Source organism: Saimiri boliviensis, chromosome 4 (assembly GCF_048565385.1).
Source record: "Saimiri boliviensis isolate mSaiBol1 chromosome 4, mSaiBol1.pri, whole genome shotgun sequence".
In the NCBI taxonomy this organism is placed as follows: Eukaryota; Metazoa; Chordata; class Mammalia; order Primates; family Cebidae; genus Saimiri; species Saimiri boliviensis.
This window is the reverse complement of record NC_133452.1, coordinates 26506569-26515795: the sequence shown is the minus strand read 5'-3', so window position 1 is coordinate 26515795 and position 9227 is coordinate 26506569. Positions and strand designations below refer to the sequence as shown.

General features: G+C 43.5%; 1 pseudogene; it reads left to right on the top strand.

Annotated features, from left to right (window-relative positions):
• Positions 1-286: 286 nt before the first annotated feature.
• Positions 287-1118, top strand: LOC101047137 (renal cancer differentiation gene 1 protein pseudogene; annotated as a pseudogene).
• The last annotated feature ends 8109 nt before the right edge of the window (positions 1119-9227 follow it).

The window sequence follows — 9227 nt, the reverse complement described above, 5'->3', positions numbered from 1 at the left end:
GGCTCTACTCTGAATGCCAGGTTCCCTTATATTTCGACATAGACAGTATTTTGAGAGTAAACCCTGCAGGACTTGATAGGTAGGTAGGATGTTGAGTGAGGGAGGAAGATAAATAGATGAGTAGGTTGTGGTGTTACCAACTGAACTATCCAATGGCGGAGACATAGTTTCACAGGCGGTAGGGTTGGCAAAGGGATATTAAAAGTTCACTTCTGGCAAGTAGTTGAAAGACAGTTTGTGTCAGTTTAGCTGCTCTGGTCAGACTCTGCCACTGTAGCCCTTTCCCATGGCTGACCCTGAGGAGTTGCAGGTTTCTTCACCACCCCTGCTGCCTCCCTTTGCTCCCTCATCTTCAGACTTCTCTTTGGCATCTATCCTGAGCGTTCCTGTGAGTTTGGGCTGGCCAGTTCTGAGCAGGGACAGGAGCCAAATGGTGGACCCGCTGGAGGAACTTGAGCTGCAGATTGGAGATGCCTTTTCATTAACTACACTTTTTTCCTTTCAACTTTTGTTTTAGGTTCGAGGAGTCCGTTTTCAGGTTTGTTTAATAAATTGCATGTTGCAGGGGTTTGGTGTCACCAAGATAATTTTGTCATCTAGGTAATCAGAAAAATATCTGATAGGTAGTTTTTCAGTCCTCACTCTCCTCCCACCCACCTTCACCCTTAAATAGGCCCCAGTGTCACATGGTATTCCCTTCTTTGTGTCCATGTGTACTCTATGTTCAGTTTCCACTTCTAAGTGAGAACATCTGGTGTGTGGTTTTCTGTTTCTACTTTAATTCATGTAGATAATAGACTCAAGATAATGGCAGCCAGTGGCATCCATGTTGATGCAAAGGCCATGATCGCATTCCTTGTTATGGCTGCATAGTATTCCATGGTACATATGTACCACATTTTTTTTTATCTGGTCCACCATTGATGGGCATCTAGATTGAGTCCATGTCTTTGCTATTGAGAATAGCACTGTGAACAAAACTTCTTGAAGCCACATTTGCAGTTTCAGTTCAAGTGGAAGAGCTTGCCATCAAATGTACAGAAAATGCACGTTTCCTGAAAACGTGGTGGGATCTCTTGAAAGAGGGCTGTGATTCTTCTTCAAAACCTGACAGCTGATTTGGCATGCTTAGTTGTTTCATAAAGACTGTGCAATAATTCATAATTCCTCATATATGATATTGGCACATGTACCTCATGTATAGGATGATCTCTTTCCAGCAGTTTTGTACACACTCAGAATGAATTTTTTTTCTTGCTTTTCTTGACTTTTGAGAAAGCAGAATTCTGATGCTATTTTTGATGCTGACCAGTACTTGTTTAACCTTAAATACATTCTGACCTCTAAATTTTCATAGAATTCTTTCTGAGAGTAAATTTAATCAGTAGATAGTTAATAGTGCCACAGTGCTACATGTAACAATTTGTCGTGCAAAAAGATGTCGAGCATGACAGAGTTTGAGGCAGAGCTTAATCTTATGGACCAAGGGAAGGTAACTGTAGGATTGCCAACAGTAGATCCACCTCATTAGGCTAAATCCTCCAGAACCAGTGATTGTGTCTTATTTACTTCCCTACCCTCAGCACCTAAAACAGTGTCACAAAACACTCACTCAATGTTTGTTGAGAAAAAGAGTTGACAAACATAATGAATACCTAATTTTTCTTCCTATATTTAGCACAAAGACTATAATTATTTCTCTAAAAATGTATAAATCAGAACTCCATTGCCTTGAAGGAAAACACTCTCTTTTTTATGGAGACTTGAATCTTAATAATAGTTTTTAAAAATATAAGACAAATAATTTTTGCCCTTATACAATTTTTTAAAAAGTCTTGACTTCAGAAAATAAAAGACTGTCTGGAAGGAATGCATATTTGATATGGTTTGAATCTGTGTCCACGCCCAAATCTCATGTTCAATTGTAATCCTCATTGTTGGAAGTGGGGCCAGGAAGGAGGTGATTGGATCATGGGGGTGGAGTTTTCATGAATGGGTTAGCACTGTTTCCCCATGGTACTATATAGTGAGTGAGTTCTCACCAGATCTGGTTGTTTAAAAGTGTGTGGCACCTCCCCTGTCTCTGTCTTCTTTCTCCTCTGGTCCTGTGAAGAGGCCTGCTTCCCATTTGCTTTCTGCCATGACTGAAAGTTTCCTGAGGCCCCCTACCAAAGCCAAGCAGCGTCATGCTTCCTACACAGCCTGCAGAAACCTGGGCCAATGAAACCTCTGTTCTTTATAAATTACCCAGTCTAGGCTATTTCTTTATAGTAATACAAGAAGAGAGTAATACATATTAATACATATTTCCCCTGTTTATTTCTATGGTTACTGCTTTTAATAATTTTATATTTGGTGTTTTATATGTTTGATTGCTGTCTTTAAAGTGCCTTATCAAATTCGTGGCTCTGTGTTATTACCTTTGGAGCTTTGCAAGTTATTTATGTAATAATTCTGAAGAAGTGACTTTTTTTCCAATGCATCACATTTAAATGATGTGATTGTTTTTCCATTATCTGACCTTAGTGATGGTGTTCTATTTTTCTTGTCCTATATCTCAGGTTGCTTTTTAGTGGTCTGTGTTATGTGTCAACAATTAAGCCAATTAGTTCTCTACCATATATAACTTCTGGATATCTTTGATATAGCATCTTAATTCTTTATAGATATGGAGATGTGTACAGAACTATATCCTAAGTCCCCACAATAGGGTTATGAAAAAGGACAGATGGATGGGCAAATAGTTCTGTTCAGCGTACAAGGTCATAGCTCTTGACTAATGTTTTCAGTTAAGGATCACAACAGTGTGATTTCTGTATCAAAGATATGCTTATTTCATTATTAGAAAAACATGTTTCTTACATGTTCTGAAAATTACAATTTTTTAAAATGTGCAATAATAAATTCTTATTAAAAGATATTTTATTTAAAAAAAATTAACTGTTGACCATGTTGAGTTTGAGATGCCTCTGGGGACACACAGGAGATTTTTGGATATAAAACTGCTTAAGGAAATAAGGAAGTTTATTTTCATTGGAGCCACAGAAGGCAAGCAGCAGCAGCAGATGGGAATAAGGGAGAAGTACAGAGACTGTGGCACGGTCATCCAAGGGAAGGCAGCTGACTCTAGTGTTTTACATTTAAGGATGTTGACTAAAGAACCTGGAATATGTGGCACAGTGGAATCACATGGCTTCAGGGTTTCTAATAGTTTAATCTAAAGGGCTTCACTGATGAATAAGCTAAGACTCTACTGTAGTTAAGACTTCGTGCAGCAAGTGCAGGGCACAAGGTAAGGACTGAGGTCTGTAGGTTCAGACAGAGTGAGGGCTGAGGGAGTCAGAGGCCCTGTCTGTAGAGAATTAAGCCTGCTCAGGCTCTAGGTTTCTCAGCTCTTCAACCTGAGGTCTGAAAAACGTTGATGGCATGGGCACGCACACATACACACACACAATATACAGAACAAGTTTAATTATTGTGCATCAAACATTTGCGTCCCCATAAAATTCATATGTCAAAACTGTAATCCCCAGCATGATGATATGAGGAGGTGGGGCCTGTGGGAGTGATTAGGTTAGAATGGTCAAGAAAAAGTGGAGCTCCCACAATGATATTAGTGCTCCTGTAAAAGGAAGGGACACCAGAGCCTCCTCTCTCTGCCATGTGAAAACACAGCCGAAGATGCTGCAGGTGGTCATCTGCAAGACAGGAAAGGGGTCCTCACCGCAGCTGCTGCCACCTTGGCCTTGGACTCCTCAACCTCCAGAATTGTGATAAATCCATTTCTGCTCCTTAAACCACCCAGTCTATGGTATTTTGTTATGGCAGCTTGAGCAGACCAAGCTATGTTCAAAGGAATTGTTTGGTTAGAGGGATTTTCACTCTGCCCTTTCAGTGCATTGGGCATCTCAGTTGCTGGAGAATGAGGCTAGGTACTTGGTGTTAATGGGAATAAATGTTGGTTCATCCCCACAGCCGCAGCTTTCCACTTCACCATCTGTGAAGGGACAATGAGATCTGCCCCATCCATCCCTTCCCTGCCACCCAGAGTGGAGGGAAAGCCCACTTCTCAACCTTACTGGCTGGTCAGAGCCATACACACGCCATGACCCAGTTATGGGACTTGCTTTCCCCGACACTGTTTCTGAAGTCACTGGCCCTCCAGACAGACATAAGCATCTTTTCTTTCTACAAACATCTGTTCTGTTGGGCCTCCTAGTGGGAGGGTGAGCGTTTGGTGGCTGCCTGGCTCAGAAACTGCCCATTATGAGCAACAGATCATCTCGCCTTCCATTAAGTATGTGATTACAGCCAGATGCTGTGGTGATGGGCACACAGCTCCCTATAATAACCATAATTATGATCCTGGTGTTTCTTCAGCTCAACATACTCTGAACTTCTGAAGTCAGAAGAAATTTGGAAGAATTGCTTATTAGAGGCCGCAATCAAATGGAGGAGGAGAACTTTTTGAAAGAAGGATGGAAATTCCCCCCTGACATCCTGGCTTCTGTACAGCCTGCCCTGACATCCTGTGGTATGGTTCCGGAGGCCAAATGAATACACACTGGCTCCACATTCCTGCTTCTATTTCTCTTCCTCCTTGATCTTTTCTCCATCAAACTCCCATCCCTTCTGGCTTTTTCCCAGTTGCTTCTTCTGGCTGGGAGGGCAACATGAGCACCTGCTGGCCCACCAGCTCACATTCCCCCTGCTGTGGGGGCTCGCTGAGAGGGCGCCTCCCCTGCCCACTTGGGTGAAGTTCCTGGAATACCCCAGGAGAGGGGGTCTTTGGAAGCTAAAACTGGCTGCTTGCCGCGATGACTAAGAGCCACCTGCGCTTGCCATTCTTGTGGGTCCATCTATTTGTGGAATATGGAGCTGTTTGGGGTATATTTGTGCATGTGCTAAGTCTTTGCTTATAGGAGCACATTTAAAAGAGTCGGAAATCCAGTCTTTGAAGAGACATGCAATATTAGTTTGCTAGGGCTGCCATAACAAAGTTCCATATATTGGATGGCTTAAAGAATATAAATTTGCTTCATAGTTCTAGATGCTAGCAGTCCAAGATCAAGGTCTCAGCAGGGATAGTTTCTTCTGAGAGTTGTGAGAGGAAGATCCATTCCAGGACTCTTTACTTGGCTTGTAGATGGCTATGGATATAGTTTGGATATTTGTCCCCACCCAAATCTAACACTGAAATGTAATCCCCAATCTTGGAGGTGGGCCTATGGAAGCTGCTTGGGGTGGATGGAGTGGATCCCTTGTGGTTTGGTGCTGTTCTCACCATAGTGAGTAAAGTCTCACAAGATCTGGTTGTTTAAAATTGTATGGCACTTCTCATCCCCTTGCTCCTGCTTTTGCTACGTGAGATGCCTGCTCCCATGTCACCTTCTGCCACGATTGGAAGCTTCCTGAGGCCTCCTCAGAAGCTGAGCAGATGCTCAGTGCTGTTTTCTGTATAGCCTGCAAAACCATGAGCCAATTAAATCTCTTTTCTTTATAAATTACCCAGCCTCAGGTATTCCTTCATAGCAATGCACAACAGCCTAGCACAGCTGTCTCCTCCCAGTATATTTTCACATCACCTGCCTTCTGTTCATGTGTCTTTATTTTCACATGGTGTTCTTATAAACACCAATCATATTCTATTAGGGCCAACCCTAACCAGACTGACCTCATCTTAACTAGCTCTATCTGCAACACCCATATTTCTAGATCAGGCCACATTCTGAGGTGCTGGGCACTGGAATTCCAACATATAAATGTATTGGGGGGACACAATTCCACCAGTAACATATGTACTATAAGCCTACTGCATGCCAGGCACTGTGCCAAGCTCTGGGGACATACTCTTAAACAAGAAAGACAGTTGCTACTCCTCAGCATGTTATTTCAGAGTAAAGAGAAAAATGACACAATCAAAAAAAGTAACCAAGGCTGTGACAGGGCCCTAAGAGGGACTGCAGGAGAACAGAGGAGAAGCAAACAACCTCACAGTGGAGACCAGGAGAGGTTGCCCTGAGCAAGTGAGGTCGAAAGCCCGAAGTCTGAAGGAAGATAGGAGTTTATGAGGGAAAAAGTAGGGTGCAGCAGACAGATACTCCAGGTGGAGGCAACTAAAATTGCCAAAGCCAGTGGGGAGAGAGACCATGGCATGTGGGGTGAACAGACGGCAATTCTGCAGGGTCGAAGTGCAGCATGTGCAAGTGTGCCCCAGATATTAAGGAGAGGAGGAAGAGAGCCACAGAGAGACACTGGAAGAAGAATGATGCAGCCTCTGTGAGCCCACCGAGGAGTATGGCATAAATCTGAGGGCCCTTGGGAGCCACTGGAGAATGTCATTTAGGAAATGACATGAGCAGATTACATTTTAGAAAAGCCCCTCTGGCTGAGCCTAGAGAGGAGAAGAAGGAAGGCCACTTAGAGGGATGCCTCTGTGCTCCAGGTGAGAGACGGCAGTGGCCTGAGGTAGGAGAATTGCAGGAGATGGAGCTATGGGACTTTGCTGTCCATTGGTCCTGCAGATCCCAGCCCAGGCATGTCAGAGCTCCCAGGGCCTCTCCAGGCAGCCAATTTCCACGTCTGTGTACCAGTTTGATACTCATGTCCTCTCTCCTATTTTTAATTTTTCAAATACTTGCATGGTACTTACCATATGCTAGGCACCGAGTGCATTAGAAATGCTAATTTATTATGTGCCAGAAAGTAACTGTGAAGGAGGTGTTGTTGTTAATCCATTGTACAATGGGAGGAAGACCTTGCCCAAGGTCACAGAGTTAACAGGTGACAGTGCCAGAATGTGAACCTAGCTGTCTGGCTTCACAGTTAATCCTCTTTTTTTTTTTTTTTTTTTTTTTTTTTTTTTTTTTTTGAGACAGGGTCTCACTCTGTTGCCTAGGCTGGAATACAGTGGCATGATCATGGCTCACTGCAGCCTCAACCTCCTGGGCCCAAGTGGTCCTTCCACCTCAGACTCTCTAGTAGCTGGGACATAGGCCCATGCCATCATGACCAGCAAATTTTTAACAAAATTTTTGTAGAGACAGAGAGTCTCCCTATGTCACTCAGGGTGATCTGGAGCTCTAAGGCTAAAGCCATCCTTCCACCTCTGCCTCCCAAAATGTTGAAATTACAGGCATGAGCCACTGCTCTGGGCCACAGTTCATACTCTTAACCATGGCCTTACATTTCTTCTTATGAGTAGGCAGTGATTTTACTGTCACACTTGCAAGAGTACCTGGCACATCATAGGGCCTTGATAAATGCTTGTTGAATGAATGTTGGTGACGATTAGATACATATCATGAAAATAGATGCAGACTGGGGGACAGGGACAAGTGTCAAAGATGACTTCCAAAATGTTCAGCTTGGGCTGGAGATGAGGGTATTCACTAAGTAGAGGACCACAAAAAGGGAAGCTGTCTCTAGGGAATGAGGAGAGAATAAACTTTAAGTCTCTATGCCAAAGACCTCCACGTGAAGAGGCAGACCGGAGCGGCCTGCTGGGGCACAGCTCCTCCTGCTCCCCAAGCACCTAGAGCCACAGACACCTCTCAGAAGGTGTATGTCACTCGCCGCCCTGGTGAGAACATCAATCTGAAACACTTTAGGCCTTACCCTGTAATAGCTGAATAATAGCTATTAGCTTTGGACTCTAGGCATTTTTATGAGATCTTAGTTCCAGGGCTTGAGGTTTGGCAAAATGAGCCTATTATTCACACGCAAAACAACTGCATTAAAATAGCATTAAGCATCTGGCTTACACTGACAAACCTAGGAAATTCAGAATTATGGTAATAAGTCTGTCCTGAGTTCACCCCCAACACTGTGCCTGGTGCTGCTCCTTAAGTGTGGAGAGAAAGGTCCTCACTGGGCAGAAAGAGCCAGGCCAGGGAGGCAGAAGGCAGGCCAGGAGAGGGAAAAGAAGAGGAGGAGGATTTGGGGAAAGAATATTGGGGCAGGGGCCATGGTCCCCTGACCCAGGTCTGCCACATGGCATACGGTGATGTAGGCACGAAGCACTGGCCTCCGAGGCCACTTCCTTGATCCCAGGGCCAGGCAAGACTTGCCTATCCCACACACCAGCTCCACTGGTCTGAGACTCCCTTCTAGGAGTTGATAAAGATGAGACACCTCTGCCCCACGGAATGGAAGCTTCTTTGAAGTTTGCATCCCTGCAGACCTAAGACACAGGGAGAGTTAATATGCAGGTACTCTTCTCCCCACTGAATTTCCATTTTTTTGAAAGGAACTAAAGAAAAAGAAGCTTGATAATAGATGAACAAAAAGCACTGTACTGTGTTTGAACATGGCAGCATGGCCGATCACAGCATTAGGGGATCACTCTGTGAAGGATATTTGAGAATTTAAACAATTTTGATTTGGAGTTTCATTGAGAATTGAAGAAAGAAGCGAGAAAAAGAAATTCCTTCCTCTTGGTCAAAAAAGGGACCTTTCTCCATTTGAGATGAGGTGTAACCATTTGTTCCAATGATTTGTAGTAAAATCAGTAATTGGCTCTTTGGGTGCATTTTGGGAAAAAAAATTCTGTATTTCCAGAATTCACCAAGGTAGTTTCTGCAAGAACTTTCTCTAGTCTTTTAAAATAGTTAAGTATAATCCAAGAGCTCAAAAATGGGCCACATTCATTTTAAATATGATGACTGTAACCCCAACCTAACCAACTTTGAGACAACACAATACAGTCCTTGGGGAAGCTGTACTGTAGCCTAAGTGTCAGGGTGGCAGAGGAAGTGAGACATACCCACATTTACAAGAACCCCAAAGAACTTTTGTAAAATAAAAATGAGATGTCAATTCCACAAATTGTACTGCCCTCTTCCAACAGCTTTCAGATTTCTTTAACCTTTTCACCTCCCAATCTCTCAGTGATTAACAAATCTCTCTCTTTGCCCTACAATTACTATACACCAGAATAATAACCCAAGTAAATAAGCTCCTATAACTCTTCCAATAATTCTATGAGGTAGCCACTCTTGATCATGGAATGATGTCATTTATCATTATGATACATAATGACATTAGGTTACTTGACCAAGGTCACACAACCAGTAAATGGAGGAGCTGGAACTGGAAGCCCACGTGTTCCATTCTGGAGGTTGTTCTAAGCACACCTTGAGTTCCCACACCACCTGCCACCACCACATGTAATTTAAGCTAAAGCTTAGCCGTCCATCCCACCCTGACCTGGGTTGCCTGTAAAACCC